Below are 19,426 nucleotides of genomic sequence, written 5' to 3' on the forward strand. Positions count from 1 at the left end.
TTTACTGAACCGTTTCTTTAAAGCTTTGGAAATGAGTTAAATCAGTTGATATTCAGTTGATTTTGAAATGGTTTTCTTGAGATATGCCACTGAGGCGACTGTTGGATTTAGCTTGCTTTGAATTGATTTCTGGTTTTGAGCTGTTGAAAAGGAATGAGAAAGGGTTTAGTTGGGACCCGAACTGGGTGGCAAAAGTCCAAGTTTTTGGGGAGGTGCTGCCGAAATTTCTACAAAATCCTAGTCTTGTTTGAAAAGTTATTTAAAAAGGATTGGATTTGAGAAGTTGTATTATTTGATTTATTAAGAGAATATTTATATTTTCAAGCTTAATTTATTTAGTGAGCTTTATGCCTTGAGTTTGACTTATTTAGAAATGAACTATTTTTACCGTTTGAATCACTGAAGGAAAGAATGATGCTCTAATATTGATTTCAATATAAAAAGGAGCTTTTAGTGATTTCAAAGGAATCTAGACTTTTGATTGAGTAATTAAGTTTGAGGCATTTTGGAAGAGTTAGAAAAATGGGTTCCAAAGAGAAACCTGAAAGTGGTTTGATTCAAATGAACCGGTTCCTTTTCAAATGAGTTAATTTTTGGACCGGGTTGGAACTTGTGATTTTGTATAGTCGGTTTCATAATAAATTCAGTTTTATCTACTTGAACCGAGAATCCATGATTTTAAGAGTCTCAATGAATTTAAGGAATTAATATAGGTTGACCTTCCCTAAAGACTTGGGACTCTGCCGAGAAGCTTTTGTTACAAAATCCCATTGTTGGACGGGTGGTTTTTAATACTTTGAAATAAATCCTTAACTTGCCATGGTTTTGGAAGTTTTGGAAAGAGAATGTTGAGGGTGGCTTTGATTTAAAAAGGGAACTCACTTTGAGTAAATTTGGCTTATGAGCCTGATATGATTTGAGAAATGAGATCTTTAAATCCAAGGCTGAAAAGAGTTGAAATTTGATTTCAAAGTGAAATGGCTTGAGAAAAGTGATTTGTGGCTTAAATGCCGGTTTTATGAATTTGATGATGTTGAATGGTTGAAGTGCTGTTTTGTTATGGGCCGGAATGGCTGTGTATGATTATGAATATTGGCTAGTTCTGGATTGAACCGTGAGCCGGAATGGCTGTGTATGATATTAATTTATGGCTGATTGCCGAATGAGTTATGGGCCGTATGGCTGACTATGAATTATGAATTTAAGCCGGATGGCTGAGATGGATGTTGATCCATGGCTGGGACTGAATGAATATACGCTTGAGATACCTGGGTAGTAGCAAGGGTTGTGGTTCGTCCCACTTGCTCCAGGTCAGAGACTGTGACGCCTGGGTAGTAGCGGTAGTAGTGGTGATTCCACTCGCTCCAGGTTGAGCTTTTAAACACCCGCCTGGGTAGTAGCCGCAGTAGTGGTTATTCCACTGGCTCTGGGTTGAGCGGGTAGTAGCAATGGGGTTGTAGTTCAAACCTACTTGCTCCGCGATGGGTGTTTCTGTCCATGGTTAGCTACCAGGACGTGTCGGGTTGGCTATATAACCGACAGATGATATCATCAGCCACTAGGGACAGGCATGCATCATATGCATCTATGTGACATTGTTTGGGTTTGCATATTGTACTTGGTTTGCCTTTGTGACTACTTGTGATTAACTGCTATTTGTTCTACTTGCTGTAACTGTTTGTTTGTCCTTGAACTTCCTATTTGTGTTTGCAACTGGGACTCTGTTGGATTGTGGTGATTCGTTGTTGGTTGGATTATTTGGGCCTAGGGCCGTGGTTGAATTGAGATGGACCGATGGTTGGTTTCGGTTTTGTGGTTATGATTTGGAAATGTATGAAAGGCTAATTTGGTTCAGCATAGATAAACCTTTTGAAAGACTTTTGAATATTATTTTAAAAGAACAGTTTCCTCTTTTAGAAAAGGATTTCAGATTTCTCTTTTATTGCAAACCTTTGTTTTTGAAAAGGGGCATAAGACGGTTATTAATCACTGGTACGGTTTATCTTCACGTATCCTATTACAGTAATTCCTAAAAACCCTCTATTGAGAACCCTTTCGAGGATGATGTTCTCACCCCCCCCTACATTTTTCCCCTTTCAGGATATGGGTGCAGAAGTCACGAAGAGTTTATCTAGTTGAAATGCTCTGTATTGCTTTAGATTATTACTTGTTGTACCCTCGCCTGTATCTTGATATATTCTGTAAGAGGGTTAGGGATTGTATTGGTTAATGCTTGTAATGTTATTTATATATATATATATATATATATGTGGATGTACTCTTTATGAGTTTTTGTAAGTTGTATGGTATCTATGAATGTATGTTATCAGATGAAAGTATTTTGGGGAGCAGTTTCACGGTTTAAAATTTTAAACAGGCTCATATTTTAATATTAAAAAGCATAAGTGTCGTCGTAATGTCCAAGCTATCAGAGTAGCGCAGCTGGAAGCGTGAGCTTTGGTAGTTAGGGTGTTACAATTTCTACACTAACTATTCTAGCTTACTCATTTTCTGTAACCCTAGGTCACTAGTTTATTATAAAAACTACTTTTAGTGATTCATTTTGTATCTCATGACATTTTTACATCAAAACTTGTATTCTCTACGGCATGAGTCTCTAAACTCCATGGTTGGGGGTGAGGAGCTCTGCTGTGTCTCGATGAATTAATGCAATTACTATTGTTTTCCATTCAATCACGCTTGTTTCTATTCTAAGATATTCACTCGCACTTCAACCTGATGAATGTGATGATCCGTGACACTCATCATTATTCTCACCTATGAACGCGTGCCTGACAACCACCTCCGTTCTATCTGCAATAGCTTGAGTGCATATCTCTTGGATTTCTAATCTAAGATTAGAACCTTCGTGGTATAGGCTAGAATTATTGGCGGCCATTCCTGAGATCCGGAAAGTCTAAACCTTGTCTGTGGTATTCTGAGTAGGATCTGGGAAGGGATGACTGTGACGAGCTTCAAACTCACGAGTGCTGGGCGTAGTGACAGACGCAAAAGGATCAATGGATCCTATTCCAACATGAGTGAGAACCGACAGATGATTAGCCGTGCGGTGACAGCGCATTTGGACCATTTTCACTGAGAGGACGGATGGTAGCCATTGACAACGGTGATCCACCAACATACAGCTTTCCATAGAGGGAGCCTTGCGTGTGTGAAGAAGAAGACAGTAGGAAAGCAGAGATTCAGAAGACAGAGCATCTCCAAAACATCAACCTGTTCTCCATTACTGCATAACAAGTATTCATTTCATGTTCTTTTACTTTTACAATTAAAACTAAGAATCATTACTGATATCCTGACTAAGAATTACAAAATAACCATATCTTGCTTCAAGCCGACAATCTCCGTGGGATCGACCCTTACTCACGTAAGGTATTACTTGGACGACCCAGTGCACTTGCTGGTTAGTTGTGCGGAATCGCAAAAGTGTGATTGTAATTTCGTGCACCAATCACCTATCCTAACCCAAAATGCCACTTTCGTACAGACCTTAACTTGAGCATCGGAGTCCTTGCAGGTGGCCTCCCCCTACCTCTTGCTGCGACAGCTCGAAGAAATCTCATTCTTAGAATCCATCCAGGTCCAGCCGCCAGCGACTCCTTACTTCCAACCCGTTCCGGACGCAAGCTACCGAACACTAATTAATCCCTTTTGCCCTTGCTGTTAATATCCCTGCTGGTGTATATTGCAGTTTCTGATTAAGCTGCACTATATTTTATCTTGAAACTGCTTGATTCACATGGCTCGGGTTTGCAACTATGGGTTCTTATAGAAGGATTATATTATGAAATTGAATAAAGATTATTTAATACCATATAAAAGTTGATTATAGTAGTTACATTTCTTTTCCAGGGAATGACTTTCTTAAGCATGATCAGAACTGCGCCTGATTCCCCATGATAGAGTTGGTGATTCTTACATGTTACGGGGTGTGTGAGCGGATATCAAACCATTTTTATTTATATATACCTATACTATTGTCGTAGCTTTTTTAGGACAGAAAGAAAAAGCTGAAATAGAAGAAATAAAATGAGGTTTATATTAGTTATTACAAGAAGGTTAGAGTATTAAGTAGTTCCAGTGCTATTTTTTTATCGTTGTCGTCGCCGTTGTTGCTGCTGCTATTCTCAATTTTTTCAGATGAGGACTATGATGATGATGAGGATGAAAATGACACTAAGGACTATACCTGATAGTTTTAGTATGGTTGAACAATACAATGAAGACTATAATTGATGTATCAATATACTTTGTGTTTTGAATTGACTTGCTTGTTTATGGTATTTTTTTTTTAGTTTGATAATACGCTGAACTTGTTTATTTTTTGAAATATTATAAATGTTTGATATAAGTTAGAAGAAAATTTGTCTTCATTAAATTTATATTTATTTTGTATGAAAATAGGTTTATTTTGTAATGGAAAAATTTAAAAAAATTCTGTTTTATCTTACTGATGGATTTACAAACGGAAAATTCATCTCTATTAAGAGTTGTAAATTCTTTTTCAGGTTCCAATTATCGACAGAAAAATTGTCAAAAAATTTATCGGAAAATTTGACTCTAGTTACCAACAAAAAATCTATTAGAAAATCGAATGGTTTAAGCGAAATAAAGGGAATGATTACCGAGGAAAAATTTGTCAGTAACGAAAAAAAATCTGTCGGTAAATTACGGACAGAAAATCTGTCAAAAATCTGATATTTTTTAGCAAAATGGGGACGATTATCGAGAAAAAATATATCAGTAACGGAATAAAAATTTTTTGGTAAATTATCGACGGAAAAAATTTGTCGGTAAATAATTTTTGACGAAGCTTTTACAGGGAGACAAAATCCGTCGATAACCAAAAATTCATCGATAATAAAGACCAAATCTATCTGTAAATTCATATGTAATAAGCAATTTTTCAATTATATGATAAATTAACACTAATTTTGTCTTAATTTATTTTTAATACTTCAATAAATTAAATTATGGGTTAAGTATGATTTTGGTCCCTAAGGTATAGGCCAAAAAATATCTTTTTCCCTAATCTTCTTTTGCATATAAAATCATCCCTAAAATTTAATTTGGTTTTAAAATCGTCCTTACCTTAGGGACCAAAATCATACGGAGGTGATGGCAGAAGCAGAGGCAGAGGTGGATCGTGGACAGCTTCTTCTTCTTTCATTCTCCCTTCTTCTTCTTCTTCCCTTCCCCCTTTGCAGGAGTAAAAACACCCTTTTTTTTCTTTTTTTATTTTTTATTTTATAATTTTTTTGTTATGGGTAATTTGGTCCAAAATTTTAAGTTTTAAGTAAAAAGGACAATTTTATATGCAAAAAAAGTTACGGATGAAAACAATTTTCGACTTATACCTTAGAGATCATAATCGTACTTAACCCTTAAATTAACTTTTGATTGCAAACTTTTTTTTTATTTTGGACTTGCTTTTGATTAAATATATTATTTCCATAATATTCTTTTTCTTTTTCTTTTTTTTAAACAATTGTACCGTATTTTAAATTTATTTTCCAAATAAAAAATATTTTTTTAGAGTTGCTCGTAAAGTCTTAATTAAAAGTATAATTATCAGACATTTTTTTAAGGATAAACTAAGGATAGATGACCAAAATCTCATCACTTTTTGAAAAACACTCACAAGAATATTATTTATTTTTGTTAATGATATTTTTTTAAATATTTTAAAATGCGACAAAAATACTTAGCATTAAATATATATTTTCAAAAAGAACTTTAGAATTTAGATTTTAATGCGATTTTTTTTTGAAAGTATGATTAGAATAATAAGATATTTTTATTTTAAAATTTGATTATTTTACACAATATATTTATAAAAAATTTTTAATGATCAAGAATATTTTTAAAAAATAAAAAATTTTAGAAATCAAATTTTTATTCCTTTTTTGGTATTCACTTTATAAATATTATTCAAATATTCTTATAAAATTTTTAATTATAAAAAAAATATTATTTTTAATTATTTTGATCAATTTTAAATTATTTTAAAAATATTTTTATTGTTGATAAAAATAAAAAATATCGTTGTCAGTATTTTCAAAAATTGATGGCGAATTTAGTAGTTTATCTTTTCTTTTTAGTTACAATAATAAGATTGAATAGTACTTTGAACAAGAAAATTTACCTTAATTTTATTTAAACAACTAATTTATCCTCACTAGTTAATAAAAAATTACTGGTTTAAAATAAACCAAAACCTTGAACCCTTTTATTTAAATTTTTATAAAAAATAAATACTTATTTTTAAAATAAACATTTATTTATTTATTGGTTTATTTCTTTGTGTTAATTCTAAAAAAATAAAAATAAATAATAAATAATGTTTAAAAAATTTTAAAAGTAAGTAAAGACTTGTTTTCGGCAGAAATAGATAACAGTCAAAAGAGAACAAATATAAAGATTTATTACCATTAATGTTAATAATTAATATATCTCAAACTAATCAAGAGCATCTCTACTAGCCTAATTAAGTATTAAATACTACTATACTAACATTTATTATTAGACACGTGTTAAAATTTTAAAGAAGTCACTTCACCATCCGAGGCAAAAGATAGTTTTCACCGTAAGCATGTGAGTGGCACGAGTTAAGCCTCAAAGTGGTCCCTGAAGTTACCTTTGAGTCTCATAGTGATCCCTAAAGTTAAAAATTACTCATATTCATCCCTGAAATTATACTCCGAGACTCAGATTCGTCCTTCCGGCCAATTTCGTCCAGCTGGCGCAACCGAAAAGCTGACTTGGACTCGTTGGTGACATGCTGTCAGCACAACGGCTAGCTGACGTGGCGACATAAACTGTTTTGACTCAATTTGGTCCCTAAATTGAAGTTAAAAATCCTAATCCCCAGTTGACTCTATTCTCTTGAAAGGCAAAATTTAATTTATCATTTATCAAAACCAAGAACTTCTGCAGCATCACAAACCAGCTTTCTTCATCTTCTTTTGATTTCGGAAGCAATGCAAGGCAATATGCAAGTTTCTGGATGTTCCAAGCAGAAGACAGTATACATCAGGATAAGAACATTTTAAATTTGTTGTCTTTATCAGAGAAAATTTTTTCCAACAAGTGCCAACTAATGAACAAAATAGACATTAAACTAGAAAATGAAAATAAATGGGAAAAACACTCATCAAGGAGGGCTCGCCTGCTCGGAGAAATATTAATGCAAAAAGGCAGCTTTTTTCTAAATTGCAGGCTGCCATGACGAAATGGCGTGGTGGATTTTGAGCCCGCCAAGAAGCCGTCGCGGCAGCTTCGCCACAGCATTGCTTCCGCCGCAGTTGGCCCTCCTCGCTCCAAGTGGTTTTGCTTTTCTAACTTTCCCTCTCTTTTTGAGGCTGTTCTGTTACAAAATATTAGTTTTCCTTTTTTTTTTTTTTCTTTTTCTGTTTGTTCCTCTCTTCCATTCCCTCTCTATGACTCAATTTATGAACCTCTCTTCTTCTATGTCCTTTGTTTTCTAGTGTTTCTTTTGTGTTTTTAGTATTTGACTATGCCATAGTTATCATTTAAGCTCTATATCTTATGTCTTTAAACGTATATCACATATCTTTCTTGGATTCTTCTACCGGATACCTTTTCTGTTCCTCTCTTAAAAACTACAGGACTCTGTTAGGTCATAAAAATGGCTGCAACAAACATAAGTAGGGAAATACATCCTCTTAAAAATCTTCCGTTATACCCTCCGTGCACTCTTATATTTACAATATAATCATATCATAGAACAAGCTCTTTGAAAATTGATGAAACCATTACCTTTGCAATATCAGAACTGCATTCGTTGGACTCTTTGGACAAAAGTTTTATAGTAATAGCACATTCAATCTGCATAATTTCACATCACAAATCAAATCATTGACACGACAGCAAGAAAACTCTAATGCTTTTTATGTAGAGTTTTTCCAATGATATATAAAAGCTACAAGCTAACCAGAAACGCATACAAATATGACATCACCAATTGTTTTAATCTTTTAAAGCATTGAGATGTAACAATCTTGCATTAGAATAGAAAAATATAGTTCAACATAAATGCATATGTAGGTGTAAAACACAACCACAATCAACGTTTAAGGAAACTGTTTAACAATAAATTTAATATGAAAATTAAAATGGATTAGAACTAATTCATAAACATAATTTTATTTGATGAAATCATGTCCTTTTGTCAAAATCATCAAAATTTGAATGCTTACTGGTCAAGTTTTTTCAAGCTACATATACATTAGAATAAAGCATGTAACCAATGTTAGAAGGGAAATAGTAACTTACACTTTCATAATGATTCTGATTAATAGAAGATTGAAATGTCGTAATTATGGTACAAAACAAATTAATTGTGCTCTCCTGTATTCACCACAATACATACAATGAGCAAACCCACCGGATAATTTATGTCCAAATAAATGATACACCAGAAATTTTACAGAAGTTCATATCCCGTTAAGGTAATTTGTAATTTTTCATATCCTATTATCGGCTCTAAAACGCGAATCTTTGTTTCTATTCATTCTCCTCATGATGCTTCCAAATGATCGTGGGTTGTTGGAGCTTCCAGCTACGTTGCTCGCGCTAGCCATAACGTGTGGTTTTTGAAGATGAAGAAGACACTGTAGGAGAAGCAACAAAGAAGAGTCACCTCTGGTACGATAGAGAAGAGAGGAGAAGAGAGTCAATTGGGGATTAGGGTTTTTAACCTCAATTTGGGGACCAAATTGAGTCAAAACAGTTTATGTTGTCACGTCAGCTAGCCGTTGTGCTGACAGCGTGTTACCGAGTCCAAGTCAGCTTTCCGATTGTGACAGCTGGACGAAATTGGCCGAAAGGATAAGTCTGAGTCCCCGAGTGCAACTTCAGGGACGAATATAAGTAATTTTTAACTTTAGAGATCACTATGAGGCTCGAGGGTAACTTCAGGGACTACTTTGAGACTTACCTCGAGTGGCACCTTTCTGTTAGTAGTTACAATAGAATTTGGATCCTCTAAATTTTAAATTTTTACTTTAGAAAATAAAGTGTGATTTCTCATCTTTAAATAATTTTTCTCTCATATTTTCTCTTGGTTTCACCTATAAAATAAATGATGAGAAATCACACTTTATCCTCTAAAGTGAAATTCAAAATTTAGAGGATCTAAATCCATCAGAATAATATAGCTACAAAAAATTAGCTAACAAAAATGTTTATTTTAACCGCTAAATTCACATTTATATTTTTCTTAAATTATAAAATAATATGATTAGATACTCTAAATTTATTTTTTAAACAATTTTTATTATCACTAATTTAAAAAAATTAAAATAAATACATCCAAATAAAGTTAATATTTTTTAATTTAAAATACAAATTTAAAAACAGTTTAAGTAAAACTAAAATTCAATAATTTGATTTTAAACTTTCTAAATCCTAATATATTCTAAAACACCTCTTAAATATCTCAAAACATAGGTTTCACTCTATTAAGTGCTTGTTTGGGCGCCATTATTTTGATAAAAAAATATATTTTTTCAATGAAAAATATCTTTTTTTTATTTTTTAACATGTTTGGCAAATTTCTAGTAGTAAAAGTAAAAGTACAAGGAAAAAAAAAAACATCTTTTTTGAAAAGCTATAATTTACATCTTTTTTTAAAAGATATTTTTCCTTAAAAAAAAAAGATGTTTTTCATGTAATAAATAAACAAAAAAGTACTTTTATATTGTTATACCCAAATATAATTGATAGATAAAAAGATCTTTTTACATGAGATACCCAAATATAAAATTACTTTTACTTTTCCATAAGATCTTTTAAAAAAAGATAATTCGAAAAAAGATCTTTTCATCGAAACTCACCCAAACAAGCCCTAAACCTTTCACCGGCTCGTAAAACCTAGATCCGTAACACTTCACGCTCCTCTTCGGGTTGCCGCGCTCCTCTCTCTTGCGCCACGCTCCTTCCCCGCCTTGCGCTCCTCATCTGTCCTCGCTACGCTCCTCCTTCGAGCCGTGCTCTTTCCCCATTCCCCTCCCATCTTCGCCGTGTTCCGATCTTCTGCTGGAATTTGGATATATAATGCACTCTTCGTCTTCTCCGCCTTCTTTAGTAAAAGATTCTATCTTTTTAATATATGTTTTTGTTTGTATTTGTGGGAGAAAGCTCCATTCTTATAAGAATAGCTTTGAAGCTATCATAGCTAAATAAACATGGTAACTACTATCTTCACATTCATTGTTTATGATTTTTGATAATTTTATATGTGTTTACAAAATATTTGGTTTATTATTTGTTATTTTAGATGTATTTACTTAATTTTAACCAAAAAATTTATATCATATGTATTTTTGGATATGTTTTAAAAATATTTTATTATTATTTATTATTTTAGATGTGTCTTAAATATAATTTAAAATTATACTATAAATCAAATAACTTTTTTTGAATGACAACACTAGAAAACTATAAATAACACTTTTCCAGGCTATTGTGATAAAAGATTTTATCTTTTCAAATCTATGTTTTTGTTAGTATTTGAGAGAGAAAGCTTCATTCTTGTAAGAATGATTTTGAAGCTATCAATAGTAACTGTTATGATAATATCCATCTTTTTATGATTTTTGATCATTTTGGATGTGTTTACAAAATATTTAGTTTGTTATTTGTTATTTTATATGTATTTTTGGATATGTTTTAAAAATACTTTATTTATTATTTATTATTTTAGATGTGTACCTAACAATACTTAACGAAAAATAAATAAATAAAAAGAGATGAGAAAATAGTGATCTGTGTTTAATTGGTTTGTGATATTTTTTTTAAAAAAATGTTTTTAATATTCTAAGATAAAATAACTAACATGAATTTAATAGTGTAGAAAGTTCAAAAATGAGAGAGAATTAAGAGATATAAAAGTTAAACTAAATTTTAATAAATACAATTTTTAAAAAAATAAAAAAATTAGTGATTAAAAAATTATTATAATTAAATAATTAAATTTAAAAATGGTTTAAAGGATGATATTTTAAAAGATTAAATTTAAAAACGGTTTAAAGGATAATATTTTAAAGGATGAATAATATTTTTTATTATAAAATTTTCAAGCTAATCCTTAAAATTTTAAAAGAAATTTAATGTAAACCTAAACTAACTTACGAAAATGTATGTGTATGGAGACAGACCATAATTTATATATAATCCTTTTTTTTTTTTTTGGTTGCTATCTTGCAATATTCTTTCACATGATGTTAATGCAGAGTAAAGATAACATAGAAGAGTTTATACTATATATGATTACATATGTAAGAATACATGAGTGTACCTAAGAGAGCAGTCCAAGAAAATTACTTCGGTATAAGTGTATATTTGATTTAGGGTTGAGAAGGATGAACACATATTTAAATTATAGGTGTAAAAAAATAATTAAATTGTGGTTAATCAAGTTAAAAAATTATAATTACATTTTGGTTAATCAATTTAATAAAATAATTTTAAAAATTATATCTATATTATTAAAAAGTGGTTAACCAAAATCAAATTTTAAAAATTGATTTTTAACCAGTTAACTAAATCAAAACCAAATTTTATACAATTGTTGTGATTAACTTAGTTAATCAATTTTTTGTAAAAATCGGTTTTTAACCGATTAAAAACCGGTTTTTAATTTTGGTTTTTAAAAAATCCAAATTTTTTTATGCAAAAACTTTTTTTTTTAAAACCGATTATTTTTAAAATTGATTTTTTTTATAATCGGTTAAAAACCAATTTTTAAATTTTTTAACCGGTTAATAACCAATTTTATCTTATAAAATTAACCAAATTATATTTTTGGCTAACCCAAAAACAGGTTTAGTTTTTGAATTAACCAAACTATGTATAACCCTAATTTAAATATCTTGAACGTTGGACTAAATTTATTTGAATAACATCAATTTTACTCTCAAAGGTACGTTTACTTGAAGTAATATTTTGTAGTTTTTGCTTTCAATTCTTACCGTTGAGAATTAATTACAAAATTTATTTTCTCAACTATTTTTTTTTCACCTTTTTCTTTCTTTTCTATATATACGGTCATTTTTGTTTTATTTTTTAACTATCCTTCTTTACCTTTTTGCCTTATCTGTTTTACATGTAAGATCGTCGTTTTTGCATGCAAGATCATCTTCATTTTATTTAACTATCCTTCTTATCTTCATTTTCCTCATCTTCAACGATCAAGATAAATCTCTTTTTTTTTTTTGCCATAATTTTGTTTATTAAATAATTTTTGTATTGAAAAAATTGTTTTCTGTTTTAAAATTAGTCAAATACTAGTTCACTCCAAATTAAAAAATGAAAATAGGTTCTACCATATACCACTCATCAAGAAAAATATGTATTTGAGCTAAGATGAATATTATGATAGACTTCAAGAAAAATATGTATTTAAGCTAAAATAAAATTAGTTTATATGTTTTAACTTGTTCTAAAGGTTGTCTGCTTAGTTCTGATTCAACATACCAATTTACAAATTTTGATATGTATTAGAATATCTTCACAAGTTTGTCAATGTTATTTTTTTTGTTAGAAATATACCCAATTTGTCTATTATATCATACATGCTTTGGAAAGAAATAATGGTAACATACACACATGTACGTAATAAAATTTATCCAAAGCATTAGAACTCCATTATGTGGTGTCCTATTTTAGTTACTAAAATAATTTAATGTATTATGTTATTTTTAATTTAATTTAATTTTATTGACCTTCTTAATCTTTTATGAGTATAGTAGTTTTATACTTATTTATTTAAGTGATTGTAGTTTAATGAATTTAGTTTTTTTATTCTTATAAGTAGAATAATAAGTAATAAAAGAAAAAAAAATATCATGGAAAATGAACCTCAAAAGTTAAAGACTGCATAGGATTTGGAGACACTTACTACTTTATCCAAATATGCTTGGGTCAAAGTAAAGAACGTCATGGAACCATTTTACAAAATAAAATTGAAAAAATGTTATACTCCCATTCAAGCAGAGGAATGAAAGACAATATGATAAAGGTCAATTGAAAAACAAAATAGAATAACCTTAAAAAAGAGTGGGTTGTATAGTACAAGCTATTTGAGAAAGAGAAATAATTAGGATGGAATAATATTAAGCATATTGTTGATCGATGCACCAAAAGATGGTATTGCTACTGCATTATCTTAATAAATTTTATATATGCAGACAAATCATAATATGAAAAATGGAGGCATAAAGGATTTTCAATGTTCATGAATTAACTGTCTTGTTCAAAGATGTTGTAGCTACTATAAAGTATTCACGAGCACCTTTATTTGGAGTATTACCTAATGAAATACATGAAGATGATGATGGATACCATCCATATTTTGAAAGTGATTTTATAAATTTAGAAGAAGACAGAAGATAATGAAGGTGTAGGTGCTAGTGTGGTCAACTAATGATAGAAAACAAGTACAGAAAATGTTTGTGGCTTTGAAGACTTGAAGAATGATTATTAAATTGGTTTAAATATGCAACTGACTATGCAAAGAATTAGTTAGTTGAATCAATAGAGTATTTCATCAAAGTTTAGGTTGTGCTTATGTATTTTATTTGGGACAAATCATTAACATTTAGTATTTATGTTTGCCTGAAAATTACTTTTGATGCTACCTAGTATATTATTTTTGGACATGTTTATCATGTAATATGCCTAGTATAATTATATACTAATGTATGATGTATGTCTTGAACTAATTTTATTTATCTTTTATCATATATTGCTAGTAAATTTAATTGTCAAATTTGTTTTTAAATAAAACTTTAAATTTTTAATTATATTGTAATATATATTGTACAACTGGAATAAAGACAATAAAAAAAGAATGCAATGATGAAGCTAAATTACTTTTCATTATAAAAGATAATTTAACGGAAGCCGAATAAGTGTGTCTATTGATTGGTGAATATGCAATTAAATATATTTAACTAATTTGGGTTGGTTGAGTGGTCAACTCACTCGTCTGCTTAAGCAAGTGTTGGGGGTTCGAATCCTGCCTTGTGCATACAACAACCTATTGGCCAGCAACAGACCTTTAAATGGAGCTCAAATCCACGACGAATTAGTCTTTAACCTATCGAATTGGAAGATACCGTGGGCAACAAAAAAATATATTTGAAAAGATCCACGTAGAACTACTGAACAAACTGATCATTCATGGGTTCAAGAAATTTTGGAAGGTCATCCTATTTGATGTTATAAAATGTTTTGAATGGGAAAATATATTTTTATTCAGTTGTGTGCAGAGTTGGTTGAACATGCATGTTCAAAGAGTATTCGAGTGCAAGAGATGATAACGATGTTCTTAAATATAGTTGGTCATGGTTTGGATTGGCAATAGAATGATACTAGAAATGTTTTACCATTTGGAAGAGATGATGAGTAGGCATTTTAAGCAAGTATTACTTGCTTGTTTGAGGTTATCATTCAAATACATAAAGCTATTAGATCCTATATATCGAAAAGTTCAAACCAAAATACAAAAATGATGAACCATATTGGCTATTTTATAAGAATGTTATAGAAGCTATTGATACTACTCATATTCCATGTGTGGTTAGCCAAACTGAACAAGCCAAATTTATTAGAAGGAAAGATTTTTAATACAAAATGTGATTGCAGTGTGTGATTAGAATATGTGTTGTATATTTGCATTACCAGAATGGAAAGACACAACTTGTGATGCTCGTGTTTTTGAAGATGCATTCACAAGACCTAGTATGAATTTTTCACATTTTTTCTCATAATTATGAAATATATATATATATATATATATATATATATATATATATATATATATTTCTAGATTTATTATTGATATGACAAAAATATTCTTTTTTTTAGGTAAATATTATTTAGTAGATTTAGGATATCTAACACCAGCTGGATATATTATATATATATATATATTTCTAGATTTATTATTGATATGACAAAAATATTCTTTCTTTTAGGTAAATATTATTTAGTAGATTTAGGATATCCAACACCAGCTGGGTATATTGGTACATATAAATGTGAACGCTATCATCTTTTATATTTTAGAAATTAATCTGAATTTACAAATGGTAATGAAGTGTTTAATTATTATCACTCAAGTCTAAGGTGCACAATTGAAAGAATTTTTGGTGTGTGGAAGAATAGATTTACAATTTTGTGTCATATACCAAAGTTCAAAATGAAAACTCAAGTTTAAATAGTTAGAATAACAATGACTATTCATAATTTTTTTTGACGAAATTCTGAACCGGATTTTGAATTCATATGGTAGGAAAGATGAAAATATTATTATTGAAGATGAAGATGATAATCAAATTGGTGATAGCCTATCCTCAAATTTATCTATTACTTTTTCTTCAGAAATAAATATTGTTTGAAACTCTATTCGAGATCAAATTTTAGTGCACAGATCAAATCTTATCATGTAGATCAAATCTTAATACTTTTGCAATTAAATTAATGTTATATTTATATTTATATGTTGTAATGCACTTTTGTATGTTATATACTTTATTGTTATTTTTGTTTAATTTTATAAATTTATTTGTCTTTTATTATTATAATTTATAATTATTAGACATTATCAATTATGTGTATATATTTAATATTATGTGTAATTTATTATAATACGCATATAATATTTAAGATAATATTTTATATAATAATATGTTCTAATTTAAAATTCTGTAATATAAAAATTGTTAAAATAATAATATTAAAAATTTAATCTAATCTTTATCGATAATTTTATATCTAAAAGTGATTTTAATCATTATTATCCAAATAATATTTTATTAATTATAATTATTTTTAAATTAAAATATCAAAACATAAGTCATGTTAAAACAAACTCAATTTTAATTAAAATCAATTCTAGTATAATTAAATTGAACTCAACTCCAGTTTATAAAAGCTAAACCAAACACTGTGCTACAATTACAAATCCATTCGCTAGCTTGCTACATTCAACACTCAAACTACAAGGAGCAGAAAATAGTATGTACGCATTTATGTGTTGTCATGGTCCAGTTAGAAGGTCACGGTTGTCATAGGCGGGGATAGTGTTATCTACGCTCGACAATATGGTGGCTGACTGCCCGGCGTTTGGGGATCTAGTTGACATTTTGCTGGGTGAACCGTCCGGCGATTTTGACATAGTGGTGCCTCCCAAAGTGGCATGGCGTCCCCTGGATGCTATCTTCTTCAGAGCATTCTGGTGCCACTTCTTTAGAGCCTTCGATGTTTGTTCATCAAATATTGACTTCTTCATTGTTGATCCCATCTGAACAATTATCATCACAATCATAAATATTGTTCTTTGCTTTGTTTAATGAAAATCATTTGTAACCTTAAACCAACTTACCTGTGTAACAAGTGCATACAGTGGAAGAGTGACATAGCTGGTGATTATTTGAGCTCCTATCCTGCAAAATTCAATTTTTAAATTAGTATTATTCCCATTAATTATTGATGATGTGAAACAATAGAACAGAACATTTATGTTCAAATGTAATTGTTCTATGTATGTGAACAGGCATGGATAATCACTAGCAAGGAATGACTTACCCAAGTGCAACTCTACTAATCATAAGTATTTCATCTTCATAAAAGCAAGATGCCCAACCAAATTCATACTGCATCAGATCAACAAGGAAGAGAATTAATTTAAGGTTTCCAAAGTTAATTGTATTAACAACTCAGGAAGAGTTCAATTACCCATGTCCACCAGAAATATGTCAGCTCAAATGCATTCTGGACATGTAAACAAAGAGCACCAAGTTGCATAAGTAAAACTCTTCAAATATTCAATGTCTATAAAACAAATATAATTAAGCTTCATAAGATGAAATGGACAAAAATACCTGAAAGAGAACAAAATGGATGAGATAAAGAACTAACTCAGGCCACTCAAACCAAAAGTACTTGTCAGAGACTTGAACAAGAGGGATCCCCTGCACTACAGCATGCCTTTCTTTTATGTCAAGTGCCATTCGGGTTATAATTGCCTGAAGCTTTGTCCCAACAGCTAGAATAACCTTCAAGCAATTCAAGTATTAGTCCTTTTATTTTCTGTGAAAAAAAATTATTGGCAGTGAAAATATGCTTAATTACCATTAGTGGAAGAAAAGACACCCCAAAGGAAGCATGCCATCCTGAACCAAAGTTAAGAAATCAGGTTTCTACATGAATATGAGCATCAAATATATAAACCAATTGATAAATAGGTCAAGGGACAAACCATGAACATTTACAAGCAAGAAAAACACCACTGATGCCCAAAGTATTGGACTGCCAAAATCACAAAGATACCCACAAATATTAGAACAAATTACAAATTAGAAGAATCAAGAATAAACTATCCTCTTCAACACCCTAAGGTCGTATTTAGTAAGTGTCTTAGGATAGAAATATATAGAAAAGAAAATAGATCGAGAAACATACAAAATTATCTTGGTTTTGGAAAAGGATTTATTTGATATTTTATCTACCTAAAAATTGGAAACAATAGAAATAACCTCATTCATATATTTTCTATTCTGAAATATTTATCAAACACAGCATAAGTGATACGAAGCTAATGATTAGTATATAAAAGCGCAAAAAAATGTGGGTAAATTTGGAAAATTACCTGATTCCCACAACTACCTTAAAGTCGTCTTCTAATGACCTCTTAATATATTTTTGAAAATCAAACTTACTTCCAGGTGCTAAATGAACCTACAAAAATGAAGTTGGATATCCATTCAAGAAAATGATGAAAAACAGCACCAAAATGATGCTGATACTGCATTAGGAAAATCACTAACAGTAACAAATCCATGTCGCATGGTCAAATAGTCGGCCTTGCGAACAGATCTGAAAAACTGTCGAAAGAAGCATACCTGAAAAATTGATTAGTAACATATCACTGACTGTGAGTTGAAACTTGAAAAACAAGCATGAAAGACTGATATTGTAATCCCTTACAAAATAGAAGGAAACTGGAGTTTTAGTCCAAATACTGTTGTGATCCCTCACAAATGATGTCTCGTGAGTAAGTCTGAATCTTCTAGGATCTGAACAGTTATTATCATCACACACCAATCCAATTAAATTATTGGAGAAGAAAAAAATATAACTTAAAACAGAACTATATGGTATCATTGTTGTTTTACCATTCAAGGCTTCTTGATCCACAATATGGTCCTGTTCCCATGCCTTCCACCCACGAATCTTCCAGAAGAACAAAGAATGATGTTAGAATGTTATGTCATAAATATGTGGTCTATCTATCTATCATCTGATCTATAATAGCAACCTTTGCTCTTCCAAGAGTCATTGTTATGGCACTGTATACGACATGGAAGACAGCCAAGAAGAATATGAAAATGTGCAATTGATGCATTCCATGCACAGATATAAGAGGCTCCATCCCCTACACAAACAATCAACATTATCCATTTCCATAATCAACTTCTTAATATTCATTTGCAATAAGATTTAACTAATGCTCTCGTAATAAAGGTAATTACTTCGACAAAAATACTTATGTACACCAAAATATTTGTGTGTAACATGTTGTTTAATTATTTTTAATTTGTATTTTATATTTTAATATATATTTTATATTAGTGGCTGATTTTGATGACTAATTTTGATATATGCCTAATATGGTTGTTACTCTAGTATCCTCTTAAACCTTATGCATGTTAATAATAATAACAACAATGCATTGTTACCGGTTTACATCCTTCACTAGCTGCAGCCAGAAACCTACGTTCGTATGTCAAAAGCCTGCGATGGGGCGGTTCACCTTCAGCAGCAGCCTCTTTAGCACCACCCTTCTCTTCCACAACACCCGCACCCGCTGGAGTAGCTTGGTTGTGGCCGCCGCCGCCGCCTTCGCCTTCCTCCTTCGTGCTTCTAACACAAGGTAGCATGGTATTTGCATACTTCTCGGGAATACACCATTTGGAAATGTAGGTTTGTCCAAACGTTAATATTAACGAAATAAATCCCAAAACCATAAGCTCTGAAATGCATATATAAACATGTTCACTATTAATGGAGAATGTGCCAAAAAAACACACTAATCATAGATTAAAAGAAAAATAAAACGTGACGGGAAGGGACAAACAATGTTGTTACCGCCTTTAATCTTTGCGAGTGCTTGTAACAGAGCCATCTTCTTTTTACGTTCAAACATCTGAAACCAAGCAACAACACTAATTAATCATGACGAATAGTAATAAAATAAATACATGTGAGTAATTAAACAAATTACTAGGTTCTTCATACTTTTTCGAATTTATGTATAATTTTCTCGAGCACTATAGAAATGAGGACGATAGAGGCGCAGACGGCAGCGACAGCCCAT

The 19,426-nt window shown here is 30.6% G+C and overlaps 1 pseudogene across 1 annotated transcript; it reads right to left on the reverse strand.

Annotated features, from left to right (window-relative positions):
- Positions 1-15,909: 15,909 nt before the first annotated feature.
- Positions 15,910-19,426, reverse strand: LOC107607460 (MLO-like protein 9; annotated as a pseudogene). Its single transcript, XR_015892185.1, has 14 exons — positions 19,198-19,426; positions 18,789-19,081; positions 18,368-18,484; positions 18,225-18,282; positions 18,037-18,125; positions 17,877-17,951; positions 17,699-17,787; positions 17,309-17,358; positions 17,182-17,222; positions 16,932-17,105; positions 16,786-16,821; positions 16,636-16,703; positions 16,433-16,493; positions 15,910-16,351 (listed from the first exon to the last, which is right to left on the reverse strand). The product of XR_015892185.1 is annotated as an MLO-like protein 9 (transcript).

The sequence above is a fragment of the Arachis ipaensis genome, chromosome B7 (genome assembly GCF_059453495.1).
Source record: "Arachis ipaensis isolate K30076 ecotype BB chromosome B7, ASM5945349v1, whole genome shotgun sequence".
In the NCBI taxonomy this organism is placed as follows: Eukaryota; Viridiplantae; Streptophyta; class Magnoliopsida; order Fabales; family Fabaceae; genus Arachis; species Arachis ipaensis.